At 39.9% G+C, this 20,533-nt stretch overlaps 1 protein-coding gene across 4 annotated transcripts in view; it reads right to left on the bottom strand.

The window, feature by feature from the left end:
• The window catches only part of LOC138813031 (BEN domain-containing protein 5), a 624,491-nt gene that overhangs the window by 68,190 nt on the left and 535,768 nt on the right, over positions 1 to 20,533 (bottom strand). The window lies entirely within an intron of this gene.

Raw genomic sequence — 20,533 nt, 5'->3', positions numbered from 1 at the left:
TTTGCAATGTGTTTGGAGGCATTGAGGCAGATGAGGATCACTTTCTCTTCACTTTTACCCAGTATGTCCCCAGGGTCTGAGAGCAGTGCCACCAGTATCCCTCTGTGGAGGTGTTCTGAGGAAGTGAGGTTTTTGTTATGTTCAGTGAGGACGGTGCTTGTGCAGAACAGGTAACACATTCATGATGAGACATTAGAAAAATATAGTCATCCGATAAGCAGAACTGCTTCCCTAATTGTACCCTAATTGTATTTGTTTGGGGCCTAGTATTATATCCCCCACCCCCAAACTTGCCATTCTATCTGGGGGATCTAGTATAAATCATGTTTCTATTTTATATCTCAACTTTCTCATCTGAAAAATGTGTTTTGATTCCAATCTCAGAGAGTCCTAGTGGGAATCAGACACAGTAATAATAATCTCTATTACTTCCTATGTATCTAATATGTGAGAACTTTACCTATGGTGTCTTCTTTTAATTTTTTCATGATGAACCTATACCTGTTCCCCAATAACATCTAAATTGCTCATGATGGGAAGAAGCTTTTGTAGTGTGAAAATCACATCAATTAGTCTTTCTCTGCTCTCTGTTTACATATATTTAAGGTGCTTCCTACGTTGGCATGATACTAGCTGTTGATGTTCTGAGAAAGTATGGGAGATGTGTGTAAAGAGATCAATGTCTGTAAGTACAGATGTTCAGCAACTGTCTTCAGAAGGACTGAATTAAAGATCAGATACTATAATGGACTGGAAGAAATGGAGTAAATTTTTAGGCCATTAGAGTTTCAACATCCTTCAAGTACAACCTTCTTTTCCTACCTCTCTGCCCAAAACATATCTATCAGTCCTTTGTAAGAAAAATGAAGGGCTGGAATGTGGAAGAGATTTACTCAAGCTCATAGAATAATTGGGGCTTAACACATAAGCTTCCTGACCCCTGGTAAAATTAACGTATTGTCATCATGGCCAACATGGAGACACCTAAAGCAAAACCTGGCTACATCTCTACCTTCTTTGGGTACATAATCTGAGGAAAAGAAAAAGATCCTATTTGGAAAGATTCTCCCTCCTCGGGACCCTTTCCAATGAAGTTAAAGCCAAATGAAAACCATGTTGCTTTTAGAATGTGGGCTTGATGACTGTCATTTCATTTGCCTCCAAGTTGGAGTGAAAAATTATGTCTTGCTGAGCTCCCAGTTCTCTGGGTAGCATAAGCTGTCTTTTGAGAGATACAAGATGCACGGCTCTGTGTGATATTAAACTCATCATTTTCAGCTTTGGAGGTGGAATACACAATGATTCAACAGGAGCCCTATAAAAGTCATTTTTGCAATTTTATTTTCTTCAATTGTCTGTCTTTTCCTCTGAGCATTTGATGAGCTGTAGAGGAAAGGAGGTGGTAGAGAGATGACTTAAGAAATGTGTGAGGAAAAACTGCAATTTATATCTCTTTATATCTCTGGCTGTCAGAACCAGAGAAGGCCTTGAAAATCAGTTTCTTTGACCTTTCTTGGATTAGCCCTGATGGGGAGGTTGCTTACTTAAGGGTGGCCAGCAAGCTGGTGAAGGAGCAAGAATTAGAGGCATGCTCTTCTGATAAGCATTTGGGTATGGCGTCTATCATCCTTCACGCCTGGTGGCTAATGTGACTTCTCTTTCAACAACCAGCAGGTGAACTATAAGTGATTGACTCATATGATTCAAAAGTAAAAAAGGTTTGCGATAACTTACAGTGACAATCTTCCTTCCATATCACCCTCCAGGCACTCGGTTTTGCTCCCCAGAAGCAACTAATATGATCAGACTGCTGTGTATTCCTCAAGAGATAGCTTGTATATGTACTATATTCCCCATCCTCAAATAGTGGTACCTCAAGTATGCTACTCAGGTCTGATTTTTTCCCTCTGAATAGATCATGGAGATGATTCTTTTTCAGTAAACAAAAGGTCACTTCACCACTTAATAGCCATCTATAAACTATCCAGTTTCCTACTGACAGACATGTAAGGCATTTTCAATCCTTTCCTGTTACAATGTCTTAGTGATAGGCTTTGCATATGCAGCATCTCATATATATATATATATATATATATATATATATATATATATATATATATATATATGCAGGAACAATTCCTAGAGATGAATGTAGAAGTGCATGCCTATAATCCCAGCACTCAGGATTCTGAGGCAGAAAAATTACAAGTTGAAGGCCAATTTGGGCTATTTAATGAAGCTCTTGTCTCAAAATCAAAACAAAGCAAAGCAAAGCAAACCAAGCTAAACATCCCAGATACAAAATTCTGAGATCTTATGCATCTTTGTAATTCTGATAACTTTTGATTTCTTGCCCTTAGAAAGGCCATAACTCCTAAACATGTAACATCTCAATATTACTTTATATCACCAGAGGGACTAAACTACCAAGTTGGTGCATAAAAAATCTTATTTAGGAATAATTTTAATCTAAATTTATGTAAGTATATGTTTATTATATGGTTAAATATTTTTCAAATATTTAATATCTAATTCATTGTGTTTTATTTTCTGAACATCCATTGATTTTTCATAATTTTCTATTCAAAATTTTTAATTAGCTCCAGTCCCCAAATCCTGACAATATTCTCAATATATATATATATATATATATATATATACATATATAATAAAATAAAATGAAATTCATAGGTTGCTCTAGAAAGAATTAACTCATGAATTGGAGTTTTCTCACCTAAGAACATGTTTTAACTTTCCTTTTATTTAGGTTTCCTTTACAAATAGGGAGTTTATAAAGTTTTTGATGTTGTTGTTTAGATAAAATGTTCCAATAAACTAACAACTCTCATAGCTCTCTCTCTCTCTCTCTCTCTCTCTCTCTCTCTCTCTCTCCTCTGTTTGCACCAGGATTTGAACTTAGGAATTTGTGCTTGTTAAGTGCTCTATTTGCACAAAACCTCCAGACCAGAACATTTCTTTTTATATCCAGAACGTTTATATTTGTAGCTGCTGTTGTAAATGTTATATTTATATATTTTTTATTGTAAAGATACTCTACAGAGGTGTCACAGTTACATGAGCAAGGTAATGAGTCCATTTCCTATCAAGCATTGTTACCCTCTCCTTTGTTTTCCCCTACCATCCTTTTCCTCCCCACCTCCCCAATTCCTCCCTCCCTCCCAAGTTGTAAAGTTCGTTTTAACATAGTGTCTTGTACATCTTGTTGTTACAATAAGTCACCCTGTATCCTTATTTCAGCTTTTTGTTATTTCCCTTCCCCTCCCCAAATTAGAAAAATGTATATACAAGATGCAGGGCACTGGAATCAAATACAGTGAAAACAGGGGTTATACTATAGGGGAAGAACATACGAATGAAACAAAAAAAAATCACATAGTACATTACAAGTACATTAAAAACAGCAACAGCAACAAAGATAAAAACCTCTTGTGTCCCTATCTTGGGGTTCATTTCGCTTAGCATCATCTTATATGGTCATATAAACATAGCTTTTGACCTTTTCTGCTTGTCCTAGACATACACTAGTTATTGCAGATAAGGGAAACCATGGGACCTATATTTCTTTGGGCCTGGCTTACTTCACTTAATATATTTTTTCCAAGTCTTTCCATTTCCTAACAAATGGGGCAGTGTGTGTGTGTGTGTGTGTGTGTGTGTGTGTGTGTGTGTGTGTGTGTGTGTGTGTGTGTGTATGTGTGTGTGTGTTTCACATTTTCTTGATCCATCTACTGAGGGGTATCTGGGTTGGTTCCGTATCCTAGCTATGGTGAATAATGCTGCAACAGATGCTGGAGGGGATGTGGCCAAAAGGGAACCCTACTGCATTGTTGGTGGGAGCGTAAACTTGTTCAACCACTTTGGAAAGCAGTATGGAAGTTCCTCAAAAAACTATACATAGAGCTCCCTTATGTCCCAGCAATCCAACTTTTAGGCATTTACCCAAATGATCTCAAACAAGACCATACTAAAGCTACCAGCACAACTATGTTTATTTCTTAGTTTTTATTCTCTGGATTTATTTTTCATGTCTAGTTGCATTGGCTACAACCACAATAAAGGATATTGATTTCTAAGGGTCTTTCTTATCCTAAAATTCTAGAGGCTGGAATAGTGCAGAAAAAGGTCTAGGAAATGTATTGGAATTGGATCTGAGGTTGAGGGCTTAGTTCTTTTCCCTTTTTATTGTACTTTATCCAGCACTTGACTAGAAATGTGAAAGGATACATAAACACCAAACCCGATTATGCTTTGTGCCTAAACTAGTTTCTATGGACTTGGGTTTGCACAATTAGAATCAAATATGAAAAGCCAAAGTGGATGCTATAATGTTAATTAACTCAGTCTGTGATTATAGGCACGCAGCAACTTTTCATCTTGACTTAATTCTCTCTTCTGTAAAAGTGGTAAATGAGTAAAGAAGAGGAGCCTTCCTTGATGATTTTTTAAAAAATCATCTTTAGTTAAAATAATCCCTCATTTTCTGCAAAGGTTCCTGCTTGGACCTTGATATCAGTACTTGTTACTGTATCTTCAATCTGGCTAATGAGTGTGCTTTCCTATGAGATCCTGAAGGCCAGGGGTGAGATCTGATCCAAGTTCTCATCACTTGATCTACTATTATAACTTCTTAAACTGATTCTTTTGGCACATCAGAATGATTTTTTAATACAATAAAATAGGTTAGTGCCATATTTAAAACTGAGCTACAGTTAGGCACTAGTAGCTCATGTCCATAATTCTAGCTGTTCAGAAAGCTGAGGTTCAGAGGATCAAGGTCAGAGCCAACCAAGGCAGACAAAACCATGAGATTCCAATTAGTAAGCAAAAAGCTTGTGTGTGACACAAGTGGTAGAGCATCAAACCAGAATGAAAAGCCAAGCAAGATCACAGAGGTCCTGAGTTAAGCTCCAGCACTGGCACAAGGGAAAAAAATTAAGGCTGGAAACATGGCTCAAATGATAGAGCACCAACCAAGCAAATAAGTTCCTTTACTCACAAGATAAAGATCAATCCCCTTAACATTTTGAAGACTCGTGATCTGAACTCTGGCCTCAGATTCAGCTCTTGCCATTTATGGTCTGATACTCTGTCCTTCAGCCACATAGAATTACCTGGAGTACCTTGAACCACTCTGATTGCAATTGTGGTTTCTGAATTCACACTGCCTGGAATATACTTCCTCTAACCTTTCATATAGTTAATTTTTTTCATTTTTTTTATTGTGATCATACTGTACAGAGGGGTTACAATTACATGGGCAAGATAATGAGTACATTTCCTATCAAGCATTGTAGCCTCCTCCTTTGTTTACCCTTCACATCCCTTCCCAGCCTCCCCTCGCCCCCCCCACCCAATCCTCCGCCCCCCCCCAAAGTTGTAAAGTTCGTTTTCGACATGACAACTTGTACTTCTCATTGCTGCAACGGGTCCACCTGTATCCTTATTTAAATGACTTGTTTTTCCCCTTCCCCTCCACAAATTATACCAACATCAAATACAGTGAAAGCAGGGGTTATACTGTGGGGGAAGGACATACAGAGCAACAAAGAAATAATCTTATAAGTGCATTAGAAACAAATGCATGAAAGAAAAAAATTAAATACATATCTTAGGGTTCATTTTCCTAATATCACCTTATCTGACCTTTTCTGCTTGACTCATACATATACTAGATATTGCAAATAAGGGAAACCATGGGACCTATGTTTCTTTGGGGTTGGCTTACTTCACTTAATATAATTTTTTCCAAGTTTTTCCATTTCCTAACAAATGGGGCAATGTCATTCTTTCTGATGGAGGCATAGAATTCCATTGTGTATATATACCACATTTTCTTGATCTATTCATCTACTGAGGGGCATCTGGGTTGGTTCCATATCTTAGCTATAGTAAATAATGCTGCAATAAACATAGTTGTGCTGGTAGCTTTAGTGTGGTCTTGTTTGTAAACATTTGGGTAAATGCCCAAAAGTGGGATTGCTGGGTCATAGGGGAGCTCTATGTGGAGTCTTTTGAGGAACCTCCACACTCATATAGTTAATTTTTACTCAACCTTAAAATGTCTCTCATCAGACAAGAGAACCTACATTAAAATTTGCATTAAATGTGATGGTATTAACTGGCAGCAGTGACTCAAGCCTGTAATCCTTGCTACTTGGGAGGCAGAGATCATGAGATCATCTTGATTCCAGGCTAGCTTGGACAAAAAGAAGTTCACAAGATTCCATTGCAACCAGTAGTTAGATACAGTGGCAAGTGCATGTTATTCTCAGTGATAGGGGAACACAAATAGGAGGATCACAGTGTAGGCTGGCCAGGGAATAGAGCAAATACCTTGAAAATAACCAATGCAAAGAAGGGCTGAAGGCATGGTGAGATTCTGAGTTCAAACCCTAGTGCTACAAGAAAGTCAGATGTGATGATATTATAAGAATGAAGAAGCCTATGTCTCTGAATTAATACTTTTAGATAAATGTATCAGACTTATGGAAGAGAGAAGTGGAATGGACCTTCAGCATATTAAGCCACTGAAATTTAGGGATTGATTTTTTTTTGGGGGGGGGGGCGGTTGTGGAGCCTGAACTCTGGGCCTGGGCGCTGTCCCTCAGCTCTTCAGCTCAAGGCTAGCACTCTACCACTTGAGCCACAGCACCACTTCCAGCTTTTTTCTTTTTGCTTATGGGGTGCTGAGGAGGCGAACCCAGGGCCTCATGCATGCAAGGCAAGCGCTCTACCACTGAGCCACTTTCCCAGCCCCAGGGTTGATTGTTATAGCAGCTAATATTATTTGTCTGAACTAGTACAAAAATTTCGATTCAAAAACCTTATTTTTCCAGGCATGAGGATCACAGGGAGGCTGCAGCACTCTTGTAATCCTTGGGAGGCGGAGACAAGAGGATCAAAACCCTATGTAGCTTGGGCTACATCGTGAGTTTGAGACCAGCTTAGGCTGAGACACCATCTCAAAATAAAATTTAGGAAGGACTGGGCTGTTTCCCAGCATGCTTGAAGCCCTATATTCAATTCTCAGGATCATCAAAAAAGAAGAAAAAAAAGATGTTTTGTTTTATCCTTCGGTCTAAGGGAAGATCCTCCTCTACATGGCACTGAAATTCACTTATTTTCATCTCCTATGGGAGGAGATTTTGCTCTTTGAGTTCAGGGATCTTCTATTGTTGATATTTTTAAACCCACAGGAGCAGGACAAAGCCTGGCCTATAGTAAGCCATCTTTTAAATGTTTGATTGAGGAATAAATGAAATAAAATGAAATGGTGAGTGAATTAATGAACAAAGAAATGCATCTTGGTTTTTTTTTTCTAGCAATAAAACAAGGTACATTACTTGCCATAGTAGAACATCGGGTGTGTCACAAATGCAAGGCCTTAATTATAGCTTGGGAATGAGAATGGGGGCAGGGAGGGAGGAGGCCGCGGACATCTCTGTTCTTTTCCTTCCAAACTTAAGAACCTTAATTAAAACCAAGTGATGAAGGGCTCTCCCCTTGCCAGCAGCCAACAGCTCATCCTGCAGTCAGGGGCCTAAAGAGTAAATTAAAATCAGTGCCAATAAAATTAAAACTACCTTGGGGCATATTTGCAACATAATTTAGTGTGGAGTTTGCTTCCTCCTAGACACCAGGGAGGAAATGGGTTTTCTTTCTACATTCAGAGCTGCTTTGCTGCTTCATCTCAGTTGGCACAAGCCAAAACTTGAGCTCAGTGCTCTGACGTGGGGCTAAATTGTTCACATTTGGGAGTAATTCAGAGTCTATCATGTATTTGACCTCATGAAGGGAAGGTGGACCAGGGAGATCCAGTTCAGAAAGGGCAGAGGGCTTTTAGTTCACCTTTGAAAAAGGCGAGGAGGAAACTGAACTTCAGATTTGTTGTTATTCCTGTTTTGCAGAGGAAGGAACTGAACAGAGTGCAAGTAAACTTATTCAGCATCACACAGAAGTGGCAGAGCTGAGTCTCATACCCAAGTGGCTGGTCCAAGGCTCATTTTCCTGCCTACTGCTATAGTTCCACACTACATGGGCTGCTACCCCATCACAGTCAGGCAAGCCCCCAAACAGCCTGCTCCACTGCAGGCCTGGGGGTAGATAGACCATTGGTCTTGCTTCTCAAAAGTATTAAGTGTGTGTGGAGGGAGTAAGACGTGTTTGAGAATGTTCTTCCCCACTAAGATGTGCCCAAAGAAGTTGTTTCCACTATGGGACTTGAGCAAATAAAGTCCCCAATATATTCTTTTTGTTAGCAACTAAAATATGTCTTTGTCTTTTTCTGTGGAGGAGTAAAAACTAGTTCTGGAAGTTAGAAAAATGGAGAACTCTTTCCTTAATAACTAACACTGCATGGTACAGTGGTGTGCATCTATAGTTCTAGCTACTTGGGAAACTGAGGCAAGATCACATGATGCCAGGAGTTCAAGACTAGGCTAGGCAACATAGCAAGCAAACAAAACAACAACGAAAACCCAAGTAAATGAAACAAACACAATAACATTAATTTTTTTCCAATCGTGCATATTATAAATCTCTGAGGTAGCTTACTTAAACCTTCCTTTTTCAGGTACATCCTGAATATAGTGAAACAGAAATTCCTGCCACAGTCTAGTGATCAATAAGTACGATAACTCGGGGCTGGCAGGGGTTGGAGGAGGATAACTACATAAGAAACCCAGGCAGCTGTGCAGGGAAGCAAGCGGGTGGGCGAGGGGCTCCTCACCTTCTTCTTTGTGTCTCACATCCTGCCAACCTCATAGAAACTCTGTGACTTTTCAAATGTCTCATGCCCTCTGCTCGATGCTTTTCTGTCTGCTCTTCCTTCAAGTGGGCATGCTTGTCTCTGACCTCCCTTCCTTCCCCACCTGGTAACACCTGCTCAGCCCAAATGACCCCCTGACAAAGACTTCCTTAACTCTCACAGGGATGGCAGTTCTCCTTTCTTGATTCCCACCGATTATTAAAAAATATATATTTTTGTTAAAATATTTATTCATTTGCTCATCACTTATTTACTCTAAAGCTACAATCTGTGTGCCTCACAGGACTTGAAGGTGAGCAAGAAAGATAAGGTGCCTGATGTGAAGAGCTGACACCCAGGTGTGTGTCACCAACAGAAGGCAGATAGGCTACATAGTGGAGGTTGTAATACATGCTAAGGATTCTCTAAGATGAGCTGCAGGAGGCCAATAGCAAAGTGGATGAGCACAGATTCTACCTGGTGATCAGGAAAGGCTTCGACACTGGAACTAAACCAGCCATTTTAAAAAGCTGGCAAGACAACTATAGGTAGCAAAGACTCTAAAGTAAGCATGTGACATTTTTAGTGGAAGGATTGTGATGTGAATTGGAAATGAACTTGAGAGGATCATAGGATCTGGAGCATTGCAGGACCTTGTAGGCTGGGGTCAGGGTTTAGAGTCTGTCCTATGGTCAATGGAAAGCCATTCCAACAGAGAATCAGTGTAAAGATACCTAGCTCACTATTTAGATAATGGACTTCAATGAGGCATGAGTGGAGGAACTTAGATATAATTTCCCCAAGAGACAAAAGCACTTTGAATTAATGTGATGACAGTAGAGATGAAAAGAGGACAGACTTGATAAATATTTTGGCCACTCCAATGGAATCTTTGCATGGATTATTTGTGGGAAGAATCGAAGATGAATCCATTTTGTGATTTAAGCAAGTGTATAGATATAGCTATGCCATGTACAGGGATAGGAGAGTGGACTAGTAGTGGTAAGGAAAGTGAGAACTCCAATATAGGTCTTTGCAGTTTGAAATGGATACCCATTAGATACCCAACTGGAAGCTACAAGTACGAAGTTAAATTTATGTAAGCCATTCCCTGGGGAAAGAACTAGTCTAGGGATATAAATTTGAGCATCATTAACATAGCGGTGCTATTTAAAACCACTGGGATACAGAAAATGAAAACAGAAAGGAAAAAATAGAAATAACTGCATATAGTACTCTTTGTCTTGTATATAAGCTTATCTGATCCATGGAAGGGAAAGAGAATCATAGAAACAGCAGAGGAAGGATGAACTAATGCAACAATGATACTCACTAGACACTATGTTGGCAATAAACTTTACAATTAGGTGGGGAGGGGAGAGGGGAGTGGTAGTGAAAGACAATGCGGGAGGGGTAACAGTATTTTAAAAGAAATGTACTCATTACCTTACTTATGTAAGTTCATCACCTTTACCATAAATTTTAAAAAATAATAAAACCACTGGGAAAAGAGTGTGGGACAAAGACAGATCCCGGATTAAGCCTAGAGCTCTCTAAAATGGAGAGTTTAGATGGAGGAAGAAGCAAATGGGACTGTGCAATTGCCAGGGAAAGCAGGAAGAAAAAAAGGAGAGTATGGTTCTTATGAAAATCACGCACAGCAACAGGATTGAGGAGGAAGGTATGGTCCATGAACCTCTCAAGGGCAAGGAGAATGATTAACTCTGTACCCATGGAGTATATCATAGGAGCTGGCATATCTTGGGTATTTGCTGAGCAGATAAACAAATGAATGAATTAGTGGAGTGTTCTGGACTCAGAAAAAAGTGCAATGAGGGATGCAGTCATAGGAAGTCCCAGAGCTTATATGCTATCCAGAACAGAGAAATAAAGATGACAGTGTAGTGCTTATTACGGCCAGGCACCAATTAATCTCACAAATTCATCAGATAGAAACCTTGGTTACAGATAAAGCAACTCAAGGAACAGAGATAAAATAGCTTGCCAGGGAACCCCCAAATCACAGTGATAACTGGCAGAACCCAGTTTTGTTACATTAACCATGCTCTTCACCATGACACCATCAAAGTTGCTGACATTTATAGAGCACTGCCTACTCTTGTTTTGTAATATTCCTATAACAATCTATGAGGTAAGTGCTGCCAACATATGAGGAATCCAGAGAAAAGAATTTGAAAGTGGTAGAGCCGAGACTGGAGCCCAAGCTTCTGACCTACAACTAAACTATTCAGAACAGCCCAATTTCTGAATGGTGGTAAGAAATGCCATGAGAGTGATGCCTAGGTGGAGAAATTATGTCGGTAGCAGCAAGACCCAGATAAAAACCACCTTGCTTTTCTAATTTGTCTCTTAGAATCCAACTCTTCTTGGAAATGAAAAGTCAAATCTGCATGTAAACGATGGATATACTCTTGAACACCTGCAGGTACTTCATAGGCCCCTGTAAGGTTTCAGGAAGAGCTAGATCTAGGCTGGCTAAAGGGAGCCTTCGTCTACTTATATTCCTCCTCCACCTCTAAGGCCTGGAAAGAAGGGCAAAGGCCTATCATAAGAAGGCTGGGGTCATAGCTTCCTAGGTGAAGGAATGCCTCCTGCTCCCTGTATCTGCTACTGGTGACCCAAGTGATAGCCATAGTGATGATAATGATCACAGAAGGGCAGTCATGAGAGGTGGGGAGTAGTTGAGAGGTCTGGTAGACTTGGTGTCTGATATCATTTTAGTTATTAGTAAACTCTCTGGGCTTCAGTTTCTGAGCTTCAGTTTCCTCATCTGGAAATTATAGAGATAATAATCACAAACACCCAGCATGGTCATAGAGTTAAATGAGGTGACTGGTGTTATGCCTAACAAAATGTGGAGGTGTTTACAGACTCCTAGTGAGTTCTTTTCAATTACTCAGCAATGCTAAGCTTGGCATAGGGCATCAGGATCTCTGGAGCTCAAACTCTTGTGGGTAGATGGACAACTTGCACTTAATTGCTTATGTAGGGAGGGATTAGCAGTAGGGAAGAGGTGCTTTAGTGGCACAGAGTTGAGAGGAGCTTGGGGACCCAGATCAAAGAAGTACAATTTCCTTCTTTGTTCAATAAGAAATCTATCAACAGTAACCACCATCCTGCACATTTGCAGAGAGTTTACAAGTAGCTCTCACACCAGTTGAGCTCACCTGACTCAACAATCCATTGAAGGAAATAGTGATCTCAGTCTTATGATCTTAGAGGAAGCTCAGGGGATTGATTTGTCAAGACCTCATAGGTAGTTAAAGGTTGAGCTAGGATTCTAACTCATATCTCATCACCTTCAAAGCCTCTCCTTGACCCTTACCCTGGAGGATTGCACACACACACACACACACACAATCACACACACACACACATACACACACACACACACACACACACACACACACACACACACACACACACACACACACACACCAGCCCTTCCATGGAGAATAAGTAAAAGGATAGGGGGGAAAACCATGCCTTTCCTCAGGAAGCCCAAGTCTCAACGAGAAGTCGAGATCTCTGGGCTAAGAGGTGGACCAAGTGATGATATGTAAGCCCATGAGAACTAAGGAACTTTTAAGTTGGCATTAAATGTTAATGTTGCTTTACAGTAAAGCAAAAGGGTGAAACTAGGACAACCATCAGCTCATATTAAAACTTAATAAATATTTGTGACCAGACAGTGTAGGGGCATCTGCAGCAGGAGTTTTGTCAACTGATCCAGAGAAGTAAGAATGTATGCCTAACTCCCAAGCAGGGGACAGAAAGTCCTTGGTAAATGTCATCACTTTTCTCCCCAGAAAATTCATCTTGGCCTTCCTACTAACCTGCTCTGTGACCCTTGAGAATCCTTTTCCCTTTCTGAATGTCAAATTCCCCATCTAGAGAATGGTTTTGGTAACTTCTTAGGGCTCCTATACCATGCACAGTCCTATACCAGTCTCTTCCCCTTTCTTCCCTCCCCCCCCCCACATCCTGTAACTGGGGACAGCTGCTGCCAGCCTTCCCACCTTATCTCCTTCAAGACACAAGCACAAACTCTTTCTCCCTGGCATGGCCTATGGAGACAGCCTACTGCAGGACAGCCATTCAATCATTTCCATGCTAATGCATTCTTCCCATTTGGCAGAGTACATATTACAGCTTTTCAAAGAAGTGTTCAAGGTGCCAGCATTCATGCTGAAATTATGTACTTTATCCTGGGGGAAAATAAGATGGTTTCTACCTGCTTTACTTGGCACAGCAGCTGAGGAGAGAGAAGAGGAGTGGAGGAGAAGAAAGGCATCGGCAGGGATCTGAAACCCATTCCTTTATTCTTTCTTCTCTTCCTTTCTGCCTCTCACTATCTTGTTCTCTTCATCCTCTCTGTCTTCAGACTTCCCAATACAGTGGGAGAGACAGACAAGCGTTCAAGCTTTTTGGTTGCTCTGAAGGCTATATGGGGAGATGGGTGAGGGGGGATGGGTGAGAGAATGCTGGAGCCACCAGTCTAATGGGTGTTCAGGAAAGACTTCCAAAGGAAGTGACTCTGAAAAATCTTAGTCCAGACAGTGTGTTTACAGGACTAAAGGGCCTGAGAATGATAAGGGGAGAAAAAGTCAGAAATGGCTTCGATAGCCTCATTCAAGGAAGGCATTGTGAGCCATTAAACCATCATGCCTTTTTTATAAATAGAAAATAGAGCTGTGGGAGTGTTTTATGGAACAATAACATGAGTCTGTTTAGATTTGAGGACAAGTGTTAGTGCTAGGAATGTAGTTCAGTGGTATAGCATTTTCTTACCATGAATGAGGCCTGGGATTTGATTTCTAGTAACACAGACATACATACACACAGACATGCTGACACACAACCACAAGTGCTACAAAGATTATTACAGAGATTATAATGAGGAAGAACGGGATATTTTAAGAGTCAAACACACGTACAATAGGATATCTTTTGTCATAATCCAAGTGAGAATTAATTTAAAATGAAAAGTTCTTGAATTCAAGCAGGGCCAGGAGGGAAGATGTGGAGAATGGTACAAAGATAAGACCTATTACAAAGTACAATTGGTAGTGTCCAATGTTGGACCCTAAGTTTTTGGCTTTGAATAGTGGGGCCATACATTGAGATTGGGGGTGTCATCATCTAATAAGTGTGACTGGGTATCTGTCTCCTAGGTATTCATCTTAGTTTACATTAGATTGTTGTAAGAGGATACTTGAGGCTGCATAATTTAGGAAGCACAGAAATTAATTTCTCACAGCTCTGAAGGTTCAGAAGACTAAGGTCAAGACACCAGCCCAAGAAAGTTAGAGTCTTCTTGTTATATGCTTAACCTAGTAGAAGGCAGAAGAGCCCAAAATGTGCAAACTCTGTGTTCTTAAATGGCAGAAGAGTAGAAGAAAGCTAATCCACTTCTACAAACCCATTTCATAGCCCAGCTATTCCACTTGAGGAGAGAGCACTCGGGACCTGAACACATCTCCCACTGAGCCCCACATCTCAACATCTGCCACTGGGAATTAAGTTTCCAAAGAATAAGCTTTTTAGGACATATTTAAAAACCAAGTTTGTCCCCAGTTATAATAAGAGGACATCAGATGTCATATGGTCTTAGGTTATGCTATTCTGATCCAAAATGAGTTGATTTGTCCTAAATATGGCTATTTGAATGAAAGGAACATTTTCCCTATATAATCATGTGCTTCTTATAAAAATAGAGCACTTTCTTAATATAGTTAAGCATAAATACTGCACATTTTTGTGAGGATATAGAATCAGAGCAAGAGCTAACAAAGCAAACAACAACAAATCCTCCTAAATTACACATACTCAAATATCTGGGTCCCTTACTCAATTGTAAATGAGGTGAGGAGGGCTCCAGGCATATATTCTCACTGAAGAGGCTTTCAGGATTTATGGACTGCTTTACTCAGAAAGTAGCAAGGGAAGGGACACATAAAGCAACAAAGAAATATCATAAATATGTTAGAAACAATAGCAAGAAAGAAAAAAAATTGAGTCCTTATCTTGGGGTTCATTTCGCCTAACATCAAGTGGTTTTTGTATAATTTGTGGAAGGGGAGGTGAACCCATTGCAACAATGAGATGTACAAGACATTATGTCGAAAAATGAACTTTACAACTTTGGTGGGGGGGGCGTGGGGGGAAGATGGGAAGGGATGGTAAGGGGAAACAAAGGAGGAGGCAACAATGCTTGATAAGAAATGTACTCATTACCTTGTCCATGTAATTGTAACCCTTCTGTATGGTATTTTCACAATAAAAAAAAAAGAAAATAGCAAGGGAGAGTGAGCAAGTAGTGGTAAGAGTTGAGCCAGGGTAAGATGGGGGTGTGGGTAACAAACTTGGTTTGAAGGGTGGTCCCAGAATTGTACATGAAACTATGTCCATAGCTATAAAAGATAAACCTTATCAAAATCAGATATGTAGCTTCTATGGTTCTTTGCAATATGTAGAGTATTACTCCCCTACTCCATCCTTTGACACATGAAATACTGTCAACAACCTAAATCATCAACTCCTCCTCACCTTACCTGTTTTGTTGATAGACTGCTCAAGGATCCCGTAAATGGCAGAGCCAAGAATAAAATATAGATTTTTCTGTCTACAGTACAACTTCTTCCTGCTCTATGATTCTGCTTTGATTCTCTAATCTTTGACTTAGTCTTAGAAGAATTAAGATAGGCCATTACTGGAAAGCATGGAAGATCTATTTCACATATGAATGTCAGTTGCATAATGGTCTGCCCCATCTCCAACCTCATTTCCTCATGTCTGCTGATGGCCCCCTATACTTTTACTATGCCAGGTAAGAATATCCAAGGTGTGCCATGCTTCTCTGAGCTTTGTAAGGCCTTGCTCATGTTGCTACTGGGAATGTCTTGCTCTAAGGCATTCTCCATATACAGATATAAGAATCTTGCCCTCTGTAAGATTTCATAACCCATCTAGATATGATTGCTAATATTCCTTCACTTATGTTGTCACTCAAGTTCTCCATCTTAATTACAATCATATCATTGTTTTATTGTTGCTTTTTTGTGGCTCTATTTCTTCCACTAAACAAAATACTCACGACCTGAAACAGCATGGTTGGTATTTTTATCTGTCAAACATATAGCAGTGTCAGGCACAAAGTAGGTGCTAAGTTGATCCTATTGAATAAGTAAATTAACAAATTCTATTGAATGAATAAATCCTATTGAATGAGTTCATGGTGGAGAAGAAAACATATTTGATTAGAGTCAATCTCCACCCTAGATTTTCTTAGAGGAATGCTGTCATGGAACAGAGAGAGAAGGCATCAAAGGCATATAACGGGTAAAAATTTTTCCCTTATTCTCTCTGTGTTTGTTCTTCCCCCTTTTTTCTTTCTTGCTATTAGAACAAAAATAAAAGAGTACATCATAAGAAAAGCTGTATTTTCTTTTTATTGCCACCAGGTTAATATCAGTAATGGTGCGAGAAGAAAATGAGGTGTTATATAAAATCCTGCATTGCAGATTTTGCTGCTGATGTAAAGAACTCAATAAAGTGTAACACTTTAATCATGGAGATAAAAATCACACAACAGCCTCCCACAGGCTTCCAGAGCCTTAAGACAAAATAGTTGTGGGAAAATGAGAGATGAGAGAAGAATATTATCAGCATCAGAAAAGTTGTATGGGCATTTTCCCCATTCTTTTAAAAAAAAGGAATAAGCTTTTTCTATCTACTTCTAAGATACCTTGTATAAAATTCTGTATTCTCTGGAGGCCATGTTCAAGTTTCTGGGAGAGGATTTGCTTATTGTTTGTAAAAAACTGATTTAGAGAGAAATAAATTCTTGCCCTTTGGTGATTTGGCATCTAAGAACATAGGAGCAATCTCTAAAAATGGAAGAACAATTTAGAGGAAGGAAAGGTAATGGTAAAATAACCCATTTGTTGTTGTTATTTTATTTTTGTGCCAGTACTGGGGCTTGAACTCAGGGCTTGTGGACTGTGCCTTAGCTTTTTCACTCAAGGCTAGCACTCTACCACTTGAGCCAAAGCTCCACTTCTTGCTTGTTGATGGTTACTCAAGAGTCTTACAGACTTTCCTGACCAGATTGGCTTCAAACTGTGAGCCTCTGATCTCAGCTTCCTAAGTAGCTAGGATTGTAGACACGAGCCACTGCACCTGGCTTTAAAAATAAAGAAAATCTTGTCTTTTTTGATGGACGTGTGGTATAGGAGAAAGATCATAGAGGAGAAGGCTCTTGTGCCATCTCTGACAGCCCTGGAAAAAATCACCTCCTTGTCTCAGGGCTTCTGTTGCATAGCTCTCCAACTAAGGACTTGAAGTTGGTGACCTCTAATGGCCCTTCTATCTCTGATACTTAGACAGCAAAGCCACCAGCCAGGAGACCAGAGGGTGGGCTCTTGACATCAGGTGTTATGGTGATGCACTGCTACATTTGTACGCCTTTCTGTTTCTATTCAAAATACCTTCTTCTCTTCTTCATCGCCCAAACCTATTCTCCCCTCTGCAGCCATAGTGATTTATAACAAGGGGAAATGATATATATATATATATTCTGGAAATTATGCCTACACAGCTAATAGCATAAGTTTAGGTCGTACAAAGAGAATGACTTTGGAATCATGTATCTGGGTTCTGACCTTGTATTCTTAGATGGCTTTGAAGGAGTTGCTTTATTTCCCCACACCTCAATTCCCTCATCAGCAAAATAAAGGTGACAATAAGACTATTCATGTCACAAGGCTGATGTGGGTTAAATGAGTTAGTGCATGTCTAAGTGCCTGAAAAAACAGTAGGAGTTCAGTAATTTTTTGTAGCATAATTATTTCAGGAGTAATTAAAAGCAAGGGCACATCCTGGGGCTCTCCTGTCTAATACAGGAGTCTCTTGTGACTATTTCCATTTAATCTAATTGAAAATTAACTTAAAAATTATCTTTCCCTAACTGCAGTAGCCACATGTGAGTACTCACTAGTCACAGGTGGCTGGTGGCTACTGAAGTGGAAGGTGCAAAGGAACTCTAATATCATTAAGAAAATTCTACTGCATGACACTGTGCTAGTGTCTCAGTAGTTATGAATGGTGGGTCAAAATTAAAACATGCCTACCTACGTCCACCCTTGCACAAACACAAATGTACCCTTACATACAAAAACACCAAGACAGGGTGTATGGTCACTGATAAGGGAAAATAATCTGAGTCTTGAAAATGTTAGGTCCTGCACCAAGAGTTCCCACTGGATATTATATTACTCAGTCTTTCTGACAACCTTAAGAGGAAGAATGTATTCATCTATTGACTTTAAAATTGAAGCTCCCACATGGTTAAATAAGTCATAAACTCATGGAGTTATGAAGCTTGCAAGGAGTTGAATAGGACTTATACTCTACTAGGCAATACTGCTTCTTAAGGGGTATTAAAGGACAAGCAACTTACAAGACAAAGTCACTACAAACTCTACCATCTTGGTAGTCCTAATTTAGTCACAGAGCCTGTAGACTAGAGGGAAATTGATTCCATTTCTAGGCTGAAGTTTTTTAGCTGAATGTAGAGTATCAGATCTATGTGAAATTGTCTCAAGTCTTCAGAAGAGTCCTTGGAGCCACATGAGAATGGGGATTGGGGAGAAGATTATAAAACTATAAAGAAAACTATAAAGAACTTACACACCAAAGAGGGCACTGGTGTTTTTGTGAACTACCTTTCCTCTTATTCTAAAGGCATGGGTTCTCAAATTTTCATGGCGAGGATGGTGAGAATGAGCTATAGTGGAGAGGATATGGCATTTGAGGGTTAATGTGACTGATAAAGTCAGTGAGCATCAGTGAATCTAAAGAGGTGGGTGGATGGGGGGTTGGGGTGGGGGTGGAGAGACAGATATATATCAAGTCAGAAATACCAAACAGGGGCTTCTATTCTGGCCTTTTGTAAAATGTCTGTTATATTAGAATCCATTAGAAAGCTGGTATTCTTCCTATTTGGTATAATTTCTTCATTGTCTTACATACACAGACACACACAGATAGCAGATATCTAGCACACATTCAGTGAATGCTGGAGTAAGGGAAAACTATACACACCTGAGACAGCAGTAGCTGGATAATAATCTTTCACATTTGTATGGTACTTTGTAATATATAAAAAGATTTCACATGCAATATCACACTTAATCCCTAATCTAATCTTTTGAGGCTGGCATCATGATCCTTATTTTATTGATAGGGGACCCCTGGCTCAGAGAAGTAAAGTGACTTGTGTGGGGTTCTGTAAGGATAAATGGGCAAGTCTGATAAATCAGGCAGACAAGACAGAAGAGTCTCAAATGTGGATAAAGATAGAGACAAATGGGGATGGCTGGCTGGCTGGATGGATCCTAAGAGCATCCAGTCTCTCCACTTTGTCCTCTACATATGGATAGCAATGAGTTTCCTAAGTACAAACATAACCATACCATTCCCCCCACTTAATAATTTCTGTTGTTTACTAAAACCTAAATGATAATCTTCAACCACAAAAGGCCTTCATGAACCCATTCTATCTACTTCTCTGGACTTTAAGTCTTATCCTGTTCTATTATTCGTTTTAATTATAAGATACTATTCAACTCTTTCACCATTCAGTGAAAGTCTGGCCTCTGTCACTACTCTGTGTTTACCACATACTATACGATAAACGCAAAACTCCCTTTCCCATTGTTTCTAAAGGTCTGGTCAATTCGTGCTTATCTTTGAAGACTAAACATTGGCTTTTCTTCCTTTTAGATACCTTTTAGAGCCATTTGTCCAGATTGGGTTCACTGATTTCCAAGGTCACACTCTCCTTTATTGACTCTCTTTCACCTATCAAATCATTCAACCTCTTAGCCTTGGTTTTCCCAATGAGCTTAGTAACATTGCTCCAGAATTGTGTTTGGAGAAGAGATAAGGTTAAAAAAAAATGCTAGTGTAGAGTTTGTATTCAACATGTGGAAGTCAGTGTGGCTGCTCTGTCCTGACTCTGCTGTACCACACTGTCCACTGCTCCTCTGTCTCTCTCATCGGACTGTGAGCTGTCTGAAGATGGGGTGGGGGAAACTCACCTTTGCATCCCTAGGTCTCATAACAGGAGCTTGCTGGAGGCTGCTATGAACAAGGCCTCCTCTTACATTGTATGTCGGTTGGTATGTGTTTCCAGGCTCCAAGGCACACTCACTGCTAAGGTGGGGGGGAGAGATAGGAGCAGGTAGAGAGAAAAGGGGTAGGGGACACATGCCTGAAGTCATAGTGAAGTAGTAGATGACTAAAATTTACATTATGGCATAAGATTGAACACTTGTATGAATTTTTAAGAAAGAAGGTGACATTTAAGTATAGTTTGTGTGTGTGTGTGTGTGTGTGTGTGTGTGTGTGTGTGTGTGTGTGTGTGTGTGTGCTAGTCCTGAGGCTTGAACTTAGAGTCTGGCACTGTCCCCTGAGCATTTTATTCAAGGCTAGTAGCATACGACTTGAGCCACAACTCTACTTCTGGCTTTTTTTCTTTCCTTTGGTGGTTAATTGCACATGAGAGTTTCACAGACTTTCCTGATGAGGGTGGCTTTGAACTGTGATCCTCAGATCTCAGCTCCTGAAGATTATAGGCATGAGCCACCAGCTCTTGGCTTAAATACAATTTTAAGGAGTTGCTTTGTTCCTAATTCAAAGCATCCAGAACTCTCTTACTCAGTTTTGGCCATCATTATGACC

This window comes from Dipodomys merriami, unplaced genomic scaffold, assembly GCF_024711535.1.
Source record: "Dipodomys merriami isolate MVZ:Mamm:240054 unplaced genomic scaffold, mDipMer1.0.p SCAF_577, whole genome shotgun sequence".
Taxonomy (NCBI): domain Eukaryota; kingdom Metazoa; phylum Chordata; class Mammalia; order Rodentia; family Heteromyidae; genus Dipodomys; species Dipodomys merriami.
The sequence above is the reverse complement of the archived record's forward strand: the minus strand, read 5'-3'. Positions and strand labels throughout refer to the sequence as shown.